This window comes from Halichoerus grypus, chromosome 10 (genome assembly GCF_964656455.1).
Source record: "Halichoerus grypus chromosome 10, mHalGry1.hap1.1, whole genome shotgun sequence".
Classification (NCBI taxonomy): domain Eukaryota; kingdom Metazoa; phylum Chordata; class Mammalia; order Carnivora; family Phocidae; genus Halichoerus; species Halichoerus grypus.
The window spans coordinates 1,811,653-1,834,025 of record NC_135721.1 but is presented as its reverse complement, the minus strand read 5'-3'; the positions used below and the strand labels follow the sequence as shown (position 1 = coordinate 1,834,025).

At 58.0% G+C, this 22,373-nt stretch overlaps 1 long non-coding RNA gene across 4 annotated transcripts in view; it reads left to right on the top strand.

Moving 5' to 3' along the window:
- Nucleotides 1-21,724, top strand: part of LOC118524088 (uncharacterized) — a 34,413-nt gene extending 12,689 nt beyond the window's left edge. For 2 of the 4 annotated variants that reach the window (XR_013441560.1, XR_004911425.2), the window contains exons 3-4: nt 16,608-16,746; nt 19,139-21,724. This is a non-coding gene — a long non-coding RNA (uncharacterized LOC118524088). Of the gene's footprint in view, nt 1-5,326; nt 6,491-14,914; nt 15,170-15,817; nt 16,183-16,607; nt 16,747-19,138 lie in introns of those variants that run through there. The other 2 variants (XR_004911423.2, XR_004911420.2) reach the window with 2 other exon arrangements.
- The last annotated feature ends 649 nt before the right edge of the window (nt 21,725-22,373 follow it).

The window sequence follows — 22,373 nt, the reverse complement described above, 5'->3', positions numbered from 1 at the left end:
GGGAAGCTCCTGGAATTCTCTGCCCGCCCCCCCACATGCCGTCAGCGAATACTCTCCTCCTGGGAACGCGTCTCCATGTCCTTAGCAACAACCCGTGCAAATGTGTGCACATGGATGTTACCTCCTCTGCATGCACGCGCACGCACACACACACACACACACCATGTGCGGCAACACACGTACACACAGGATTTTTATACCACTTTGTATGTTTTGTTCTCGCTTGTGGAATGTCTGTGTTGACGCCCCACCTAGATCTCAACTTATTCTAGACACCCCCGGCAGGCTACAGTGTTCTTGGGCCAAAACCAAAGAGGCTGAAGATAGAAGCAGAGTATGGGAACCAGGCCTGGAAGCCGGAAGGCTGTATGCTTGGGCCTGGCTCGCACGCTCAGTGCCTGGGCTGTCCCACCTTCAGGCCGGCGGATGCCGCCCCCGCAGTGACAGGAAGGCACGTGTCAGAAGACGGGCCGTCTCCACACGGTGCAGGCGCACCCAGTGGCCTCTGTGGTCGGCACCCCCACATCTGTCTTTCAACAGTGCGCTCTGCCCTGGGTGTTCACGGCGCCTGCAAAGCAAATAGGAACATCGCACAATGTCCTGGGTCTGCGGCGGGCCATTGTCCCCTGATGTCCCCTCTGGTAGTGGGATTCAGCACTTTCTGCAAGGGTTTTGTTTTCTATATTAAGACTTAGACAAATAACCACAGGACTAGCAGGGAATGACCGCCCTCGCCTCTTGGAAGGAGGACCAGGTGCATGTTACCATCCAGTAACCTGAGAGGTGAGGAGGCCCCTGCACACATCCATCCTAAAGCCCCAATTTCTCCTGGAAGAGGATTGGCAGAAAAAGAGAGGTTTGAAGTCCCGTTCTTTCTGGAACGTCCAAATTGCTTCTCTGGATTATAAATGGCCACACTGGTGCCAGCCCCCACTCTGTCAAGGGCTACAGCTCAGAGCCGCCTGCTGAGCCAGTCCGGGCAGCCCCCAGCTGCGGGCCAGTCCTCTCCCACGCAGTGGTAAGGACGAGAGGTCAGTGATTCTCGGGCTCGCTCTGACTGCCTCTGGCTCTCACAGAACCGGAATGAACCGGAATGCACCAGCATGCCTCTAGAGATGCTCTGAGGTCCGCAGGCCAAACTGTTCCTCCAGATTCCTGCTTCATCCCAATTCTGATAGGGTCCCTGCCCCTCCTGTTGGGCCCACACTCCCCTCCTACACCATCTGCCTGCTCCCCGGCTGGCGCCCTGTCAACCTTCCCAGCTACAGCTGGGAGCCTTGGAGAGCTGGAGTTCGGTTTAGCAGAAAAATGAATTTGAATTCTTCCCTCTGGGCCCCCCTCTTGCTTTCCCCCTCCTCCCCGCTCCAGGACCAATTTATCTGCCAGTCCAGCCTCCAAGTGGAGTTGAGGCCAAGTTGGCGACCTGCCCGGGCTTGTCAGCGTCTTTGACCAGATGACAGGAGAGCAGCTCTCAGCCAGGAAAGGGCTGCGAGCCCCTGTGTGTGAGTGCTCGCAGGCCCTGTGCCAAGGCAAGGCAGGCAGGGCAACCGGAAGGTTCTCCCAGGCTGCTGAGGATCTGTGGCTGGGGTGGGAGGCCCCCGTCCCTGGCGGAGACACGAAGCTATGGGCTGTGTGTGTGTGTGCATGTAAGCGCACGTGTACGAGCATGCACCTGTGTGGGCCATACACGCCCACGTGCATAACCACGGGACCGCATCCATGTGTACATGCGATAGCACACATGTTCTTGCACGCACGCACGCGTGGGCACGTGTGCACACAAGCACGCACACGTGATAGTGTGTGCACATGTGCGTGCACATACGTGTGTGCGTGCATTCCTGATATGGCAGAGAAAGAGCACGAGGTAGCATTTAGATCCTCTCCAGCTATCTGGAGCCCTTGCAGGTGTCTCGGACTGCCTGCACCTGCCTCGGCCTTGACATATGAAGTCTGCTCTCCGATGTTCCACCTGCCATGCCCCCAGGGGCGCTGCCCCCCAGGCTCAGACACCCCACAGCATCTGAGTCTGTGCCCAGCTGAAGCTGAGGGGCCCGCCTCACCGAGGCGGTGAGCCTTGCTGCAGTGTCCCCGGCCGTCGGCAAGCTGCAATGCCTAGACTCACTCGTTCATTCAGCAAGGATTCCTGGGCGTGCTGTGTTGTGCGTCCAGATCTCTGGGCTGTGAGGGGGCCAGAGAGAAGGGGGAGAAGACACGCAGGTGCCCCGGTAAGAGGATGAGGCAGCCAGGCTGGAGGGAGCCTCGGGAGCCACCCAGGTGCCAAACCACTGGACACCTTGTCTTAACTGACCCCGGGATCGTCAGACACCTGTGTCCTCTCTGTCCTGAGGGAAATCCTCTTTTGGCTTCCAGTTACCACTCTCTCCTAGGTAACCCATCCCTTCCTGACCTCCTTTCTCTCTCTGTTCCCCAGTTTTCATGCTTGGACTCCTCATACCCTGGGCACCGTCCCCGGGGGGCCTCAGCGTCACCCCTGGCTGTAGCCACCCCCTCGCCAAGACCCCACATCTGTGTCTGCCCCTGACTTCGCTGCAGAGCTCCAGATCTGCATTTCCAGCTGCCCCTGGGCCTCTCCACTTGAGGGACTCACAGATGCCTCAAAACCAGCCAGCAACCACCAACCAACCCAGGCTTGTCTTGGCTTCATCCCAAACCAGCCCCTGTCTGCATTCCATCCTGGGAAGCATCCACTGAGCTGGAATCCCGAAGTCCCTCTTGCCTGCTTGCTGGCCCAGCCCCAAACCCCACTCTCCTGCAGGTGTCCCTCCTTCTCCATCCTTGGGTTCTCATCATCTTAAGTCTTGCCCACGTCTGAACCTCTGAACTATCTCTGCCTTGAATCAGTGCCCCGTTCCACCTTCTCCCACTGCTTCCGTCTAACACAGGCTTTAGTCCGAGCTACAAACTGCCTCCCCCGAGCTTTCTTCTTATTCTCCGATGCACGCGCTCCCTAGTCCCTGCCTTGTGATTGGAGGAAATGACCAGTCCCACACTGGTTCCTGCCTTGTGATTGGAAGAAATGACCAGTCCCACACTGGTCCTTGTCATGTGGTTGGAGAAATTGGCCAGTCCCACACTGGTCCCTGCCTTGTGATTGGAGGAAATGACCAGTCCCTTCCTGGTCCTTGTCATGTGATTGGAGGAAATGACCAGTCCCACACTGGTTCCTGCCTCATGATTGGAGGAAAGAGGGCTGTGACTTGTGTCCCACCACATGGCTCAAGGCTCCTGTGATAGGCTGAGCCACCTTGCAGGTGCTTCCTTTCAGGAGGTCGGCTCTGACTGCTGGGGCTGAGCTCTGTCTCCCTGTCACTTGCCTTGAGGCACAGTGTCTAACTCCTCTCTCATCTGACAGGGCTCCAGGTGTCTACCTTGAGTTGCTCCCATGTGCATGAGCTACCCATCAAAGGGGGGGATGGCAGGCTGGGTTCTCGCCCTGCTCCCTGGCCGTGGGCAGGTCTTGCCTCTCTTGGAACTCGAGTTTTTTCTCATTAATGATGGCATGGTGCCTTACCTCTTTACCCAGAATTTGACCTGGGTTTGTGCATGTCACACCTTCAAGTACATATGAATCCCCGGACATCATGCATATCTGTCCAAATACAGATTTGGTGGGACCTGGGAGTCTGCATTCCGAACAAGCACACTTGGGTGGCAGGGAACCGGGCAGTCTCCAACCTGTCCCTCAGGTCTCTGTCCTGAAGGGACATCTCTGGCAATGACGGAACCCCTCTGCCCTCGTCTGTGGTATGTCATCTCTCCTCCCTCCCTCCCTCCTGCCTCCCTCCCTCCTCCTCCCTCTCTCTCACTTTCCTCTTTCCCTCCCTCCCCCTCCTCCTTCCCCTCGTCCCCTTGTTTCCCACCTTCTCTCCCTCCCTTCCTCCCTCCCCCCTCCCTTCCCCCTCCTCTCTCCCTCCCCTCCTCCCTCTTCTCTCCTTCCCTCCTTTTGTCAACAGCATCCTTTCAGCCTCAGGCTCAGCCCTTGGATCCTGTGGGTGCGGAAGGTGTGGTGATGGATACAAACAGTCCCCTGTGGGAAGCACACACAATCACACAGTCACACAAAGCTGTGGGGGGAGGAGGCTCTGCAGGTCATGGAGGTCATGCGTCCCTGAGCCAGGGACATTGGAGCTAGGGGCTGAAGGAAGGCTGTGGGTCACGTGGCCTAGAAGGAGCGAGAAGGGCCTGCAGGGAAAGCCCCCGGACCCCAGGCCCCGCGGTGTGGTGGAGGGGTTGGTGGGGGTGGGGACAGGGAACACTGTTCTCTGGAGGAAGAAGAGGTGGAGGAGGGCAAAGGAGGAAGAGTCAGAGAAAGGGCGGAGGAGCAGTGGGGACTGGCCAGCTTTTCTGGATGTCTGCTCACTCTCCTCAGTGAGCCCCTGAGTACTGCCCTTGGCGAGTGTATTTAGACATTATTTCCTGTCTTCTTGGATTTTCTGTTGACCTTCGCAGGCTTACTGAGGTCTCACTTTCCAGCCCCCAGGCCGTCCCCAGCACTCCCTGCCTCAGAGTGCTGGCCAGCCGCCCCTCCTCCTGTCCCTGGGCCTCTCCCGGCTCCTGATCTGCACTGGGGCCTGGCTGGCAGGGGGCTCCTTCGGGGTGTGCTGCAGGGGGCGGGGGTGTGGTCAGCCCACCGCGACCCACCCCCTACTGCTAGGCTGGCATCACCGCCCCCCAGCCCCAGTCCCCCAAAGCCAGGAAAACGTCTCCCCTTCCACCTCAAGCAGAACCATCCAGTCTTCCTTCCAGCACATGTAAAACGTTGTCGCCACGTTACGTGTCTGCAAGTTCCTCTGAAACCGCGCGGGAGCGCGAGTGCAAACGGGTGCAGGTGGGACTCGCTGTGGCGCCCGGGAGCTCGGCTCTCAGTGCTCCCTGGGTGGGACGAGCCAGCTCCCGGCTCCTTCTTCTCCCCACGAACGCCAATACTGTTCAGAGAGAGAATTTAGGTGCTCATCAGCAGTGTGTCTAAATTTAGCAGACAGTTGTAGAGCTTTAAGCTGAAGTTTTAAAAATGACCTCTAATTTTGGCAAGCAGTAATGGATTCCATCAGACGGTGGTGATTTTAAGGAATGGGATTGATTTCAGCAAACCACGGTGTCCACGCCCTCCGCAAGCGGACGGCAGCACGGTGAATGCTCGGCCCTGCGAGGGGCGGCGCTCCCTTGGGCGGGCGTCGGACGAGCGCCTCTGTGGCCTCCCCGCCACGGAGCGGAATCCGCCTCTCGTGCGTCTGAGCTCCGAGGGCAGTTTGACAGGCGTCCCACCCCGGGCCGGGCACACATCTGTCTCCTGTCCAGCCCGCACACCGTGGAGACCAGCTGCCCGGAGCTCCTGCTCTCAGATGCAAGCATGTGAATATGCCATGTGCTCACAGATCTAAAAAAGAGGAGATCAGCCTGCTTTGATGTCTGTTAGAAGGAGCCTGCATTTTAAGATTAGGGGGATGTGTATTCAAAAAAAATGCAGCACTCACAGGCCAAGGTTTTCTAGGGCGTACCGCTGACTTACGGTCTGTCTTCTTATGGAAACGGGACACGCATGGCGCAGCTCAGCTGACAAGCAGCTGAAGAGAGCGGAGGTGCTGGTCTGGAGGACAGGATCTGGGCATGGCTGCTTACAGTTGTGGCCGACGTGGGCCCCACTCGTGTGTGGGCCCTGCAGACGTCCATCTACAATATGCACTGTTGCAAGTGCTCTACCCATTTCGTGGGGAAATGAAGGAGGCGCTAAGGGCCCTAGTCCTGCCCAGGAGCTGCACCCCAGCCGGGACCCAGGAACGCACAGGCGCAGTGCGGCTTCTGATCCCGCAGGGCAGGCTGCTGGTGAGAACCTGCCCAGCGCTGCAAAATGCTTAGCTTATATTTGGAAGAATGGCACGGTTTCCTTTTATGGTGCGCTCTGAGACCGGGCGGAGTCCCTGACTCCTGGCCTGTGTGTGGCTCTTCCCAGCACTGTCCTCTCCACAGAAGTCAGACGACAGGGACCTTGAGATCAGGTCCACCTTCCCGAGAACAGGTGAGCGGCTTGGGAGGAGCCGGGACCTCGTCCCGGGATCAGGTCCTCCGGAGGGCGGAATCCCATCCCCATCGACAACGTTCCTCTTTTGAGGTCCTAAACCCCAGCACCTCAGAATGTGGACATAAGCTCTTTAAAGAGATAACGAAGGTAAAATGAAGTCTTCAGGATGGGCCCTCGTCGCATACTGGTGTTCCTATAGGAAGAGGAGCCTGGGACACACACGCCCAGTGGGACGACCCTGGGAGGAAAGCCGTCTACACGTGGAGGAGGGAGGCCTTGGGAGACACCAGCCCTGCAGACACCTTGGTCTTAGACGTCCAGACTCCAGAATGAGGGAAAATAAACGTCTGTTGAAGCGGCCCGTGTGAGGTGTTTTGCTATGGCCGCCCTCAAACTGGCGTCCGCCTCCCACCTCTGTCTGGGCTCCTGATGACGGCAGTCTAAGGGGTAAGGGGACGGCTCCCTGACGCTCTTCCAGGAGTGGGGTCTGTGGCCTCTTGCCTGCCACCCCGGTGGCTGAGACCACTTGAGAGAGGGAGGTGACGCTCAAGCCGGTGCTCCACCCGGGGGCTGGGGTGCTCGTGGGGACACCCGGCCTGGGACCAGCTGTACACGTGGGTGTCCGGGGCCACGGGAAAGAGCTGTGTGTGGATGCTTGGTCAGGCCCACCGAGTCATCCTTCCGGCTATCCCTGCTCAGGTGTGGGGCTCCCAGCTGCTGGCCGTTCCGGTGGCTCCCGGAGCTCCGAGTCTTCTCAGACAGGCTGGCGGGCCGGAGGCTGGCACCCCCGGCTGGGCTCGGTCCAGGCTCCAGCCCCACAGCGCCCTGAGCAGGAGCGTGGATGCTGGCCGTTTGTAATGGGAGCCCGGCCCACGTGCAGGGGCCTCATTCAGCAGATTTTACTGAGAAGATGTTTGCCAGATGTTGCCCAGGTGCCCCGTCGGGAAGCTGAGTGTGTGCCCCACAGCACAGGGCTGGATCGTCCGGTCCCCGAGAGCCGCTCGCTCTGGGGTCTCTGGCCAGCCTGTTCCCTGCCTGGCCGGTGCGGCCATCTGGGTGGTGACGGTCCTTGCCCTCTGGCTTCCTCATGCTCTGTCCCCAAACTTGGGCCAGGAGCACAAGGCTAGCAAGCCCTGCCTGCCTCTGACCCTGCCCTCCACCGACCGAGGAGGATGTGACCCATCTGTGAGTACCGCCACCGCCAGAGGTCTCCTGGGGAATCGGGGTCCACAGCCGGGGCACAACCAGTCCTGCCGGGGTTCTCGTTAGTGCCACAGGCGAGAGTCTGATCCCCACATTGTAGGCAGAGCAGGGGGAAGGCTTTCGGGCTCTGGCTGGGTCACCTCCCCCAGGAGTGAAGGAGGGTGGCAGGGAACGCAGGGAGGGAGTCGGGGAGACGGAAGCACTACAAGTGCCTGGTCAAGACTGAGTGTCCTGGAGCACAGAGGGTGCCGTGGCCGATCTCCGCTTGAGGGGGACGGTGGGAGAGGAAGCCAAGGGGTGCGGCTGTGTCGGGAGGGATGCGCAGCGAGGACGCTGAGGTGGGATGGGAGGGAGATGTCTGCTGTGGAGGTGGGGTCACCGCGATTGGCTCCCAGGATGGCTACTGGGTGTGAAGAAGCAGGATAGCGTGACCCCGCACCACTGGCAAGTGGACACCCTCGAGGAGGGCGTGGGTGTGTTGAGGAAGGGGGATCGCACTCGGACGTGTTGTACTTGAGACGTCCTTGAGACACCTGGATGGGAACATGAAGTCGGTTTGGGGGATGTGTGTCTGGGACCCAGAGGAATGTTCTCAACTGGAGAAACGGATCCCTGTCTTAGGATCCCACAGGGCACACGGTGGATGATGAGAGACGTGGGCAGAGCTGGACAGAAGCCCTGTAGGACTGCTCAGGGTCTGCACCTTTGTTCCCTGCACTGTTGCTGGGGTGGGGGTGGGGGGCTGACAACACCAGAAATTCATTCTCTCACCCTGTGGAGGCCAGAAGTCCAAAATCCAGCTGTCAGCAGCACCGTGCTCCCTCTGCAGGCTCCAGGGGAGGGTCCTTCCTGCTCTTCCGGCTTCTAGGGGCTCCAGGTGTCCTTGGCTTGTGGCCACGTCGTCCCGTCTCTGCCTCGTCTTCACGTGGCTTCTCCTCTGTGTGCTGAGTCTCTTGGCTTCTGTTTTCCAAGGACACTGCGATTGGATTCAGAGCCCACCTTGAGAATCCAAGACAATCTCTCCACGTCAAGATCCTTAATCGTACCTGCAAAGACCCTTTCTCATTATGTGGTCAGGTGCGCAGGCTCTGGGATGAGGGCCTGCCATCTTTGGGAACCACCGTACAGCCCATCCCATCCCATCAACGGGGGCCTGGAGGCCTGGAGGCAGGACTTTAAAACAGAAGCTTGAGCTTGGGGTAAGAGTGCAGTTTGGAGATTGCGTTCCTGGACTGATGGAATTGGACCAGGGATTCTAGCTGTCTGACCACAGACCTGTTTTTTGCTTATCCGAGCCTCAGTTTACCTATCCATGAAGTGGGGATGACACGGTCCCTTATTCTCGGCCTGTCATCCGGTGTTACGAGTGAATACAATGGGTGGATTGGACAGAGGGCCTGAGGAACCCTGGGCCTGCACAGATCTCAGCCCCTCCTGTCCTCGCTGGAGGTTCCGGTGCTCCCGCTCCCAGCTCCTCGCGTCAGTCCGTACAGGTCACCCGTCTCGGGCCGACCTTAGACTCAGGCTGGACTCTTTCCCGGGAGAGACCCGTGCTGAGAAATGGGACACGCCGTGGTGCTGAGCCCGCCCAGGTGTCTGAGGGCCCTGCTCTCCGCGGGCGCCGCCGGGGTGAGGACCCTTGGGGCCCGGCTGGGCCTGAGAAGCCGAGGGCGAGGACAGCCCAGCCCCTGTGCCGAAGCCCCTCCGCCTGGAGTTGGCAGGGAGCCTCCTGGGGGGCGGGGAGGGCCGCGAGCCGCGGGTGCGAGCCTGGCTTCCTGCTCTCTCTTGCCATGGCAACGAGGGAGAGCGGCCAGCACGCGGCAGGCTCCCCGGAGCGTGGGCGCTGCTGTCTGCAGGCGGCGCAGCTAGACGGAGAAGCCCGAGGACGCAGCCCCGGTGCCAGCCCCGCTCTTGACCCGTGCCCGTCCTGTCCTCCTGTCCCCCGGGCCGGGGCCGCCTGCAGGGGACCACCTGCAAACAGAGAGGCTGAGGAGCTTGCCCGTAGGCACGCAGCGGGCCATGGGGGATTGGGGACAGAAACAGAGGGCTTCCTGGGGAGGAGGACCCGGGCCCAGGGACCCCACAGTGTGCCCCCAGCACCCCGTTTGAGTGCTGCTTGGGCCCCCGGGGACTCCCTGGAACTCAGGGCCGACCAGGCACCAGTGGGGTGCTGAGGCAGGATCAGGAGCAGCACACACTTTTAGAGACCCAGGGACTCTGAGGCCGCCAGCACACCCTGAGCTCCTGCCGGGGACCCCAGCACACCTTCCTCCAAGGAGCCGCGGACTCACGTCAGTGGTCTCCTCAGAGGGCATTTAGGAATATTCCCGGTGCCCTGAATCACTGCTTTAAGGAAGGGGCTGAGTAGAGAGGAAAGACATGGTGAGCAGACGTTTCTGGGCCCGCACTGGCCTCTCCCGGCTGATAAACCCAGTGGGGAGCCCGGCCGTCCCCCGGGGGCGGCCCATGATTGAACAGTCTTCACGCCACAGAGCCTGCCTCTGCTGATTCCCAGATAAGCTTTCATGCGTCCTCCAGGTTTCTAATTCCACGCATTTGGGATCCACAGAAAAATGATTTTCCCTCTTTCCTGTGATGGCAGCTTGGACACTGGCAGGTGCCTCCGGGCCACGCCATGTCTGAGCGTGGGGCACAGCCCTGTGCCGTTCTCCCCTCCGACCTGGCCGGCCCCAGCAGCTGTGTGCTTTCTGGGGTGTCCTACTCATGCCTCGGGCTCAAGGTAACCCAGAAAGTTGTCACCAGGGGTCACATGAGTGTCCCCCATGCAGGATGTGCCTCCAGGGATGAAACACCAGCTTCTTGAGGGAAAAGAAAAGTCTAGGACATGAGATGTCGAGTCAAGAGGTGAAACCTGGTGATCTGGAGACACGGAGGCTCAAGGTCGGGACAGTCACCCTGCGTCCCTCCCTGTCAACCCAGGACTCACTCTGCAGTGTTTCTGAAAGGACACCCCACTTCTGCTCGAGGCTGGTAGCGGATTGGTTGTGAGGTGGCCCCTTCCCTGGAGGACAGCTTTATTCTTAGAAAGTTACGTTTAATATGCAGCTGAAACCGCTCGCCCACCAGTCAGCGTCCTGGGTGAGCCTCCCTGGTGGGGGCGGCCCTGGGAGCGGAGCTCTCCTGGGGGCCTGGGGTCCCATCAGGCTCAGTCAGTGGGGCCCTGCATGCTCTGCCTGCATGCTGCGCTCGTTCCTCCTAATTTTGAGGGAGGGTTCATCCTACTTGATAGTTTCGGGCTGTTTCATAAAAATGCACCTGAGTTTGTGATAATCTGAAGCCCAAAGCCTGGGTTGGTTTTTCTTAAAACTCCATCTGCTTTTTTGTTGGTGACGATTCCTCCAAGATTTTCACAGGAATTGCTCCTCAGGCTTGGTTTCTGGTGGGCGAGTGTCTGTCGGTCTGTTTCTGCGAGTGTCAGGCGCTTGGGCCAGCAGAGGTGGTGGGGACGCGTCTCGGATGACGTCCGTTACTAACGAGGATGATGCTGCCTCTCCCGGGTGCGTGCCGAGGTTGGACTTGCTGGGTCATGTGGGAATCCATGTTTAACCATCTGAAGAACCACCAGGCGGTTTTCCAAAGCAGCTGCACGATTTTATGTTCCCACCAGCAGCGTGTGGTGTTTGGATCCCTTGCCAACGCTCACCGTCCCCCGTCTTCTGGTTAGAACCCCAGGGAGGGAGGTGCGGCCTCGCAGGCCGGTGACAGAGAGCGTCTCTTCTTCTGCTCACCTGGCACATGTCTGTCTTCTTTGGAAGGATGTCTATCCAGATCCTTTGTCCGTTTACCGAGTGACTGGTTGCGCCACTGTTGAACTGCATTCTGATACGTTTGAGGCCTCTTTCAGGAGCTGGTCCTAAATGTATCGCAGTAGGAAATACACATCCTCCACTGCTCTGACCGAGTGTGTCAGCAAGGAAAGAAATACAGCGTAATTTAACGATATTTTCCTCCCTCCCTTCTACTTGTCACTGCCATGTTTTTATTTGCGTGTTTCTCCTGGTGTTTACTTTTATATCTCTAAATATACTTTTGTCTCTGTTCCTTGATTTATCTACTCTGAGTGATGGCTTTTGACTCTCCATCCATCACAAAACACAACATGTGAGATCGGCGTGCGCTCCCGGAGCCGTAAGCCCGAGGACAGGATCCGATCTGTCTCTTCATGATTTTCTCCCATCTCATATACACGTGCACACAACATGTTTTCTTGAGTTATTTATGCAAAAGCGGCACGAATACATAGTTTTGATCTCTTATTTCGCACTGAAAAATAATTTGTGGAAATCCCTTCAAATGGTCTCGTACAACTGATTGTTTTCAAAGGGTTGGTGGTGCAAGGATGTCCTATATCCATCCCGGCTTCTCTGTAGTTTAGGTGCATTCACTGTACTTCCCATTCTTGGTCAGAACAACTCTAACGAGAAGCTTTGTACATTATTAGTTCATTTGATAAACATTATGGTTGGACAGGTCCTTATATGATGGTCCTGTTACTTCTGTTGGCATTTTAAGGGAGTTCCCAATAAATATATAGTAACTTTCTTCCCCGTTTAGATTCTAAACATGCTGAAAAACCAAGTAAGAAAATGATTATAGACATAAACACTACCTTTATCTCTGGTAGCAGCCAAATTGGAGGATTTGGAATTGGGCGTATTGCCAAAGGGGCTTCCAGGAAGACCACGGATGACGCCGGCTTGCCCACCACCTCAAAGGGCCACAGGCCTCACCTATGTGGGGCAGCCCGGGAGTGGGAACCCTGCCCATGGACGCCTGGCTCCCACGAGGAAAGGGGTGGAGCTGAGCCCATCTGCCTGATTATTGTTCCCAAATAGCCTCACCAGTTTCTCCAGTGTGAGTCCAGGACAGGGCAGAGGGTGCTCGGGGCTCATCCTTCCATGCGAGACCGGGAGCCAAGCGCAGCGTCCCTCTCCGGCTTCCCTGGCGAGCTCCCCGGGACGGGGAGGGGCATTGCCAGGCACACAGTGCGCTTCTACATGGCTGGGTGTGTGTCAGAGGGAGGACTGGGGCGTCTTCCAGTTGGGTTGTGATGGACATCAGGGGGAAGCTCCTTGTTGTCTCCATCAGGCATCTTCTGGAGTGCTGGGGGCCTTGGAGCTGTGTCCTCACTGAGGCGCTGGCTGGTCCTTTTTGGCCCCCTCCACCCCGGGATCCCTAACCCTCCTGTTGGTTTCTCCTCTGCTCGACCCTGGACACTGATGTCCCTGAGCCCTGTCCCTAGCACCCCTTCCTCAGCAGCTCGTCCCCTGGACACCCTGCTCCATCCTCCCAGCCCAACTCCCCTCCCCTTACTTGGCATCCACGTGGGCTCTAACAGACGTTCCAAAGTCCTTATGACCAGGACAGAATTTGCATTTCCCACCCAACTGCCTGTCCTCCATCTTGGCAAATGGCTCCTCATCTCTCTGGTTTCTGAAGCCAAAATGCCGTGTTTTCTGAGATGCTTCCCTGCCTCACTGCCCATGTTCCAGGGGGATCTGCTGACTTCCCTCCGGAATGCCTCCCAAACCCACCTCCCCCTCAACCGCCACCCCCACCACAGGAATCTAAGCCACTGTCATGTAACCCTGGGTGACTGTCCTCCAAACTCCTCGTTCCATGATGTTCCTTCTGGCTGTCCGGAATGCTGCTTGTGCCGGCCCTGAATCGAGGGCAGAGTGAGGGTCCCGGGTCAGAGGGGGCCGGGGTGGGGCAACACAGAACAGGGAGCCTGCCCGCAAGTGTCCTTCCTGGTGTGGCGTCTGACCCTGAAGAGTCACCCACCCTGATGCGATCGGTAAGTATTTTCCCCGAGGAGGCGGCTGGAGCTGTCTCGGGCTGTTCACTGTAGGCACCCTGAGCCTAGCCCCGTTCTCACACGGCAGCAGAGGGGCCTTCTTAGAGCACGATGAGGCCATCATCCCTCTTCTCGTCTCCCTTTGGTGTGACATTTACAAAGCCACACGGCCCGGCCTCACCCTGGAAAGTCATTTATTCATCCAGCAAAAATGTGTTGTGATCCGCCCGCAGTTGGGCCGTCCTTCAGGCCCCCGGAGCACACGGGGCACATGCCTGCTTCACGTTCCTGCTTCCGGAACACTCTCCGCCCTGACTTCCGCACGCTGCCTTCTTCCTGCCGCCCACCTCGGCCTAAATGTCCGCTTCACAGAGAGGGCTTCCTTGACCGCTGATCTAAAATAAACACTGAGATGCTGTCCTTGGGGCCGGGGTCTGGCCTGCTCCAGTCGACTCCGCGTGTCCGCCTCCACCCTGAAGCCCCGTCCCACCGCGTCCTCCGTTTGAGCCCCACTCCGCATCAGCTCCTCCTATGCGGTCCTCACTCTGGGTTATGGAAGTATTTGTGTGTTTAGTATCCAATTTCCCCAGGTGGGGCCTAAGTTCCTTGATGGAGGGACCTGTCTGTGCTCACGGACACGGTCCCGCGGAGAGAGCGGTACCAGGAGACGGCAGGTGCGACCTCCCAGAGTCGCTTGCGTCCCGCCGTCCCTGAGCCTCCCACCTGCTGCGTCCTGGGGAGCAGGCGGCTGGGCGCGCTGGCGTCTCTGGCCCCGGGCCTAGAGCTCCTCCCTTCTGTCCCTCAGCTGAGGCGCCTCCCTGGGAGCATCTTTCCGAAATTCTGTGTCTCTCTCCTTCCCCCTTCTCTTATGGGTTTACGCTGTATTGCTGGTGCTTTGTGGCTTCAGTGGGGTTTTGAGGAAGAGACGAGATCAGTGCATGTGGGCTCCTCCTTGTCAAACTGGAATCCTAACAACTTTGTTTCATGGACTGGGAGAGAGAGAGGTTCAAAGGTTCAAAGGCAGGCAGTGAAGGCCCTGGTTTCGGGCGAGAGCGGGCCTGGGTCTCAGGTCCCTAGGGTCCTGGCTGGTCACTGTCACAGCCCCTGAACCCCACCTAAGGTTTAGGTCGTGTTGGCGAGTCTCGCGTTCCAGGCGCCCTGTTGGGGCCGTGCAGGACGTGGGACCCGCTCGGTGTAGCCAGGACGTTCTTCCCACAGGTGGCGAGGTGACAGCCGCTCCGTCGGGCCGGCGAGGGGGGCACAGCTGCAGCCCCTGCGTGTGCTGTCCGGTCCGGGCTGTCCCGCCCTCTCGCGACTCAGAACCCAGAGCTCGGAGGACGTGGACGGGCCGTTGCCACCGTTCAGTTCTTGACTGTGTCGGTCGGGAGGGGCGAACCATCTGGGGCGCTGACGTCGGTGTTCCCGCGGTGCGGACGGAAGCTCCGGTGTCGTGCCCCAGGGTAGGCCACCGTCGGCTCCCTGCTCTCCCCGCGGCCTCCGGCCACACTGTCGGCTTGAGCACCGTCTCCCCCCACCCCTGATGCTCTGTCCTGGAGGAGGCCTGGGGCTCGGAGGAGGGGCAGCATCGCCTGAGTGTTTGCTCCCTGAGGTCACGGGGGTGGCTCCCCCGGGGTCCCCGGGACCCTGTGCACACCCTCCTCCCAGCCTCGAGCAGGTGTGCGACGTGCTAGCAATCCACACCAGTGCAACTGCGCTAACAGCACCGTGCTGGGTCCTGCGTGGTGAGTCGTCGCTTGCCTCCATCGTGGGGAAGGTGTCCGTCCACGAGTCCCCTGGGCCTGGCTCTGATGTGGGTACCGACTGGCCCTCGGTCCTTCTGCGGGTGTGGAGGGCAGGGCGCTGTCCCATAGGTCTCCTGCTCCTGGAGGCGAGACCATCAGAATCTTCTTCGGTGCCACATTCGCTGCACGACTAGAGGGGACACTGCGAGAGCAGGGTGACCTGGCTGGTGAATCTCGGCCGCGCCCAGTCCTCCTGCAGACCAACCGAGAGCCCCTAAGACAGGCTTCCGCCACTCTTCGTCCACCTCTGGTGTTTGCATTCGTCAAATACGTGAGAGAAGCTGTTTTACCCAGAGACCGGAGGTGTGCGGGGTCACGGACGGGCCCGAGGGACGGGTGTGCGGGGTCACGGATGGGCCTGAGGGAGGGGTGTGCGGGGTCACGGACGGGCCCGAGGGAGGGGCGTGCGGGGTCACAGGCGGGCCCGAGGGAGGGGTGTGAGGGGTCACGGACGGGCCCGAGGGAGAGAGGCAGGAGGAACGGAGCCGGGATTTCGTGGTCCTGCTGTGGAGCCCGCGTGCCCGGGTCCTGCTCTCCCGGGAAGCACCCAGACGCAGTCTCAGGGGAGAGGTTGGCTGGTGGTTCCCCGTGTCCCTCCTGGCCCTGAGGTTCATGAAAACACGTCCCCCTGAAACTCCGCTCGTCCCCGCAGGCAGCACCAGGACAATGAGGTGTCCTGTCAGCACCTCCTCAGAGTGTTAGGTGCTTAGTAACATGGCTTCGGTCTCTCACCCTCCGTTTATCAAAAACCGTCGCACACAGAAGTTCATTTTACTAATTATTTTCGTCCCATGTAACTCCTTAGGAGCCTGTGCCCCGAACAGGCAAAACAGCGGGAAGTGGGGTTTATTGATCACTCTGGGCCTCAGGGACCCCTCGGAGCCTCTGCCCTCCTGTTCATTTGCAGCCTCGAGCAGGGCGGACGGTGTGTATTTGTCTCTGTGTCCCCAGCTGCTAACAGAGGGCCTGTGAATGAGTGGTTGTTAGTAAGTACTTCTTAAATATTGGAGTGGTTCCCCCTGCCAGCTGACGTTTGGATTTTCCAGAAGCCTCTGAAGGGAAGGTAAGCGCCCTGTCTCGACGCCCTTACAAGGCAGGACTCAGGCTTGAACGCACTTGACCCCACGTTGTGCTCCCTGTCGTCAGGTCGAACTCTCTGGGGTTAGGGCCTGATTTTATTGTTTTATATATATATTTTATATGCTTCGTGTCCTGCAGTCTCGATGGTCTTGGCGTCCGGTCGGCTTGAACACCCGCCCTCACCCTGTGTGCGCCGAGTGAATCCAGCGTCCTCACGTCAGGGGTGGAACGAACGGGTCAGCACTGTGTCAGCCCCTGGTGCCGGGTAACAAATCAGTCCCAAACTTAGTGGTTTCAAAGGAAAAGTATGTCGCGTCTCCAGTTTCTGTGGCTTGGCTGGTTGCCTCCCAGGGTCTCCGCGGGTCCCGGTCGGGGTGGTCAGCTGGGTGGCAGCCGGCGCGGGCGGGGCTGAGGGACGACCCTGGTCCGGGCTCCGTCGCGTGGCTCTGGGCGGGCCTGTGTGCTGGCTGGCTGCTCCTCGGGTCCTCAGCCCTTTGCCGTGTGAGCCTCTCGGAAGGCTGCTCATGGGGCGGCGGCGGGATGCCCCACGGCCAGGGCTCCAGGAGCCTCCGAGGCCAGTGAGAAAGGCCAAAGTCATGGTCTTGGTGCCCAAATCTCAGAAGTGACAGCTAATCGCTTTTTGCTCTGTTCTGTTTATTAGAAAAGAGCCACTGGGTCCATTCCAAAGGCAAGGAGATTACGTGGGGGTGTGATCACGAGGAGGTGTCAGTCAACTCCAGACTGCAACCCCAGGGGCCGACTAGGTGCCATCCGCCCTTCTAGCCACGGGGTTTGCAAAGGTAAGTCAGATTTGGCTCCCAGCCTCGAGGACGTTACAGTTTAGTATGAGAAGGAGACATAGAAACAGATTCAGTTTTGCATGGTACTATAAGCGAAATAATGCAGATATTTAAAAGGTATAATGGTAGCTCCGAGAAAGAAGGGTTCACCTGCATTGACAGAGGATGGAGAGAGAAGGCAAGGAAGGCTTCCCGGAAGAGGTGACGCCTGAGCTGAAGAACAAATACCCTGCTGGATGCTGGACGGAGGTAACCAGGACCCAGCTGTGGATAGAAGCCGCGCAGCTGGCAGCCCCAGAGGGTGTGGGCTCCTTTCCCTCCAGGAAATGTCTGCGTCTCTCACCAACCCCCCAGAAATGCGACAGTCAGCACGACCGTTCGCCCTGGCTCTGTTCTCGTGGTGATGTTAGCATTAAAGGTGCATCAGAGCGGAGCTTCAGGCTTGGGTCCTGGTCAGCCTGCATTATGCTCTTGCCAAAACAGCCTTGTAAACATGAAATTTCGAGAAAATGGAATATGATGTTAAGCATATTTCTTAGAGACTCAAGCAGGAGGGCTGTTTACAGCAACGCGGGCACGGGGTTTGTCCCTTGGGGCTCCCTGGGCTGTCGCTGAGGGAATCCGGGCCAGGCTGAAGGAGGAGGGGTCAGGCCGGGACAGGAAGGGTGTGCCCAGAGACCTCCCTCAACGGACTTGGGAGGGAAACACCCCAAGGGCTGTCGGGGGCTGTAGGGTGGTGGCCGTTCCTTGCCCAGCATGTGGGGGACCCGTGGCCAAGAGGTACGGGCCTGCACACACATGCTCAGCCGGGCCTTCCGGGCAGCGGGGTCCAGGGCTCAACTGGCTGAGCCTCCCTCCCCTCGGTCCCCTGCTTCCCGCCCCAGCCCCAGCCCTCCTGCCACGGCAAGCATCCACCAGCCTGCCTCCCCCTCGGCCCTGCTCCCCGGGGGTGAGGGGCATCTTTATCTCCACTTTCTGCGTCTAGGATGGGGCCTGGCTCAGAGTGGTAATGCATCTGGAAGCTTCTGACTGGGCGGATAGTGGATAGTGCAGCCAGCTCTAGACGAGGGAGAGGAAGGGGACATTCCAGCGCACAGACCGTCCCTTCCAGCCCCGTGTCTGTTGGCGGAGTTGCTGTTAGAGGTGCAGTGAAATGCTCAGGGGACAGGCCCTGGGACCGGCCGCCGCGCGGATTTCCCTGGCGGGAAGGTGGAGGTGACGGAGGTGCACACGGGGGTTCCTGGAGGCATCGAGCTCCCACACCTGGAGCCTCGAGGAGTGGCCGCACCTGGACGTTGTCGGCGGCAGGTGCGAGGCCTCCTTACTGCGCTTGGCCGCTCCCCAGCCTGTGCTCCCACCCTCCCCTGGCTGTGGAGAGTCGGACACTCGGACTGGCACAGACGGGGCCCGGGGGCAGCCGACGCGGGCGCCCAGACCTGGGAAAGCAACAGGAGGGCGGTCGGACCCATGGCCCCCCAGCTGGGCGTCCCTCACCTCTGCCTCCCTTCTGTCTGCGTGTCCCGCTCTCCCTATGACCGGCCTTCTTCGGTGCTCCGCGGGTGTAGCCGAAGGAGGCTCCTGCCACAGCAGGGCCCCAGTAAGAGCTGCCCAGGGACAGCAGCTGATGTGGCCCCGCTCAGGGCCACGGGCACAGAGTGTCTTTGAGACTCATGTCCCTGGTTGGGGGGTGTCAGGGCTCTCAAGCAGGGGCACTGCCGTGAGCTGGTCCCCCACCCCGGAAGACGTGGGCTACACATTCGAATGTGACCCCGTTTAGCGTGATGGTGGATTAGTAGGACACCTTCACTCCCACATGAGTCAGAGGCGGTGATACTCAGAAGGCTTACTGTTACTTTGGGGTTTGGGGGGTCATGGGTATTTTGCATTTTCTTCTTTATGCTTTTTTCTGTATTTCCTGAATTTTCTGCCATGAGCAGATACGGCTTTTATGAAAGTAGCGCTTTGCCAAGGCGCTTAGCTTCCTGCCATAGCTTCTCCCGTGGTCCTTGGAGGCACAGACTTGCGCTAGTCACTTCTGGGGGAGTTTCAGGGGAGCGGTGATCACGCGGGCCAGGCAGGTGGCCGCTTTTTAAGGAGTAAGTGTGGATCCGCACCAGCAGGCTCTGTCTTGTCTCAGCATCCAGTGAGATGCTTCTCTGGGTAAATCACTGTGACTTGTCTAAAAATACTCTCTCCGAACCAATAGAATGACCAGTGTTTACATTTGGTTAAAAATAGCTTTTTAAATTTATTATTATTATTACAAAAGAACTTAAAAAAATCCCAGAAAAGTTTTAAGAAATCTATAAAGGGAAAACACTTGCTGAAGTGGTTAATTATACAGTTCTGCAAAGCTTTTGGTGCATATTTATTATTTTGTTTTTGGAATTAGATGTGAAATTCTTGAAGGAGAACAATGGCAACTAACAAAAGCATCTGAAGGAAGTCAGCACAAACTGAGGACCGGCAACTTTTAAAAAAACGGGTCTTGCAGAAGGGACAGGAGAGTCCTTCAACTCTGCGTCCCCAGGACGCCCCTCCACGCCCGGTCCAAACCCAAGGCGGCATCTGCCCTTGCTCGGCTGCTGTCCAGGCTTGGAAGCAGTTTTCCTGTGTCTGCTCGTCATGACGACCCTTCCATGGCATAAGTGAGCTCTGTCACCAGTTGGCCGACACCTGCCGGGTGACTGCTCTGCCCCAGAATGAACTGGGAGCCTTGCCTGCTTCCCCGGCTCCTTGCTCACTGCTGGGCGCCTTGCTGTTCTGCGGGTCCCCAGGCTTTCTCCTAACTCCTGGGCTTGCTGCTGGGGATCCTTCCTGGAATTTTCTCTTTCCAGCTCATCACGTGGCCCAGAGCGAACGTCCCCTCCCGGAGGCTGTCATTCCCGGAGGCCTTCCGAGACCACAGCTTCTCGTTTGTCTCCACTCTCTGCCCACCTCCTTCCCTTGCTGAGATATTAGAAGCTTCTCGCTCACAAATTACAAAACCACAACCCGAAGTGGCTTAAAGGAAAATGGGAATTCGCTGGCTCCCATGAGTGGGGAGTGGGAGAGAGACTGGTGTCAGGAGTAGCCACACGGAGAGACCCATCTGCTGGTCCCCACGTCGCCTGCCTGCTCTCTTCCTGATACGGGGGTTCTCTCCACGTGCTGAGGACCGGCGGCTGTCCGTAGCTTCAGGATCGCATTGCCCATGATTAGCAAATGGTGTAGAGAGCCCCCCCCACCCCCGCATCCTAGGGAAAGGTCCCCCCTGGGAGTCCTGCTGGCCTGGCTGTGGCCTGCATTGTCCTGGAACGGAGCTCCTCGGATGAAAGGATGCTGGGCTCTGAGTGGCCAACACCAGGGCCTGGGGCCAGTGCGCACGGACCGAGGGAGGGAGGGCTGGGCGTCTGAAGGGAGCGCAGACGTGGAGAGTGGATGGCGGGCTGGCAGAGACTATGCATGCTCACAAACCCGGCCTGTCCTCCGTGAGACCAGGTAGCCTGACCTTCCCCTTGTTTGCTTTATTACTCCCTGTCTTCTCACTGCAACAGAAGCTCAAGAGAACAGGGGTCTCGACTTGACTTTCAGAAGCACCGTGGTGTCCGTTTGACCACGGATGCTTGTTGAGTGGATAATGATGGAAGAAATGCAGTGGCAGAAGTGGGGTTCAAACCCAGGTTCTTGACCCCACGTTTCCCCCCTTCCTCCCTTCTCGTCACCGCCTCTGACTCTCTCTCTGAGCGCCGCTGCCCTGACGCTGCCCGGTGTGTCCGGCCCTCGGACAGGGGCTTGCTGCTGGTCTGGGGTCACTTCTCCAGCTGTCGGCGGCGAGAAGAGCTGCTGGAAGGCCGCTCTCCATCTCTGCCACGGAGCCGCCTGTCCATGCCGAACGAGCACGCGCATGGATTCCAACCCGAAGCTTTTGGGGTCATCATTGTTTGCAGTGACACCTCAAAGCGTGGTAGAGCCCCTAAATTCACTTGCTCAGCCTCCACGTTACCGCCGGCGGGATACTCGTGTTGATCGACGTGTCTCGTGGGGCTGTGTGAGTATTCAGTAAGTCCTCCTCTGCATCATGAAGATACCCTGCCCACCTCTGATTAGATTACAGGGAGTTTTCTCTCTCCCCGGTTCGGCTGAGCAACTCTGGTAGAGATTTCTGGCCACTCCCCAAAATTCATGGTGTGTTCTTCCAGGCGCAACTGGGCCATGTTTCTCAGCCTCTCTTGCAATGAGGTGAGACGGTGTGACTTTGTGTTGGCTTATGGAGCGTGAGCAGCTTCACGGCAGCCACGTGGGGCCCCCACACGGCCCCTGTCATCCTGCTGTCCTGGAGACAGGGCCTGGGCCACCGTGGTGGCCACTTGTTGAAGGCAACTGAGTCACCTCAGCTGCAGACCCCACGGGCCATGCTCTCCTGGCCTGTTGGCCCCCCAGGTTCTGCCACGAGGTGAGGTCGGAACCGCCACTGTGCTCCGAGCTGTACCTCTGGCAGCTTGCTTGTTCATTAAGTGGTTCCTAGCGTCACTCCATGACGCCAAGTGACCTCTGAAGGAGACCCCAGTGAGACCTCAATCTTATGATTGTTGTTAAAGAGAAATGATAACAAATATCAATGGGTATTTCCAGATGTCAGCTAGAAATACAGTGACACATGCATGTCACATCTGTTCGCTTACATGCACAATGTACTCTCTATTGTGATGCATGTGTAAACATATAAGATTTTATGTTTCAACCCGTTTCCAGATGCTGAAATCTGAGAAGACTCTATTATCAAACAACACCACTTCAAAAAGCAGCACCTTATTCTTTGAAGCTCAGGCTCAGTATTTCCCAACACAATTAATTGGAATAATGGCACGAAAGATGATAAAAACTAAAATATTTTTTATAAAAAGTGGGAAGTGTTAATGTGATAATTAAACAAACTGATTAAGAATGCTGAAGGCCTCAAATTTTAATTCCTCCCCCCAAAGACTGAGAGAGAGAAAGCAGGTGGGACCTGGAGGGCATAATGTCCTTGGTGTTTAGGTCATGTGTGGGGACAACCAGGAGCCCCTCCCTCCTCTGTCCTTGAGTCCAGCCCACATGGGACTCTGTCCTTCAGGGCGGCAGTGGCCTCGTGTCTGCTTGGCCAGGAGGTCCCGAGAGACGACAGTTCCTTCACGACAATCTCAGGGCTGCATTCCAACATCCTGAGCCCTCACTGTGAATGGGAACAGAGGCATGATATATTGAAGAAAGGTTCTCCAGAGAAACAAAACCAATGACATAGATATGGAGTTGGATCGTGCAATTATGGAGGCTGGCAAGTCCCACGTGCAGGTTGGGCCAGCCGGCTGAAGGCCCAGGGAGAGCCCGTGTCACAGATGAAGTCTAGAGGCATTTGCTGTAGAATTCTTTCGTATTCAGGGGAGGGTTCCTCTCTTTCTCCCATTCAGTTCCTCAACTGATTGGATGAGGCCCACCCACATTGGGGGGGGGGAGCAATCTGATTTACTCTATCAACTTAAATGTTAAGGTCATCCAAAGACCCCCTTATAGAAGCATCCAGAATAATGTTTGACCAAACATCCGTACACACTTAGCCCAGTCAAGTTGACACATAAAATTAACCATCTCAAGGGATCAACAAACCT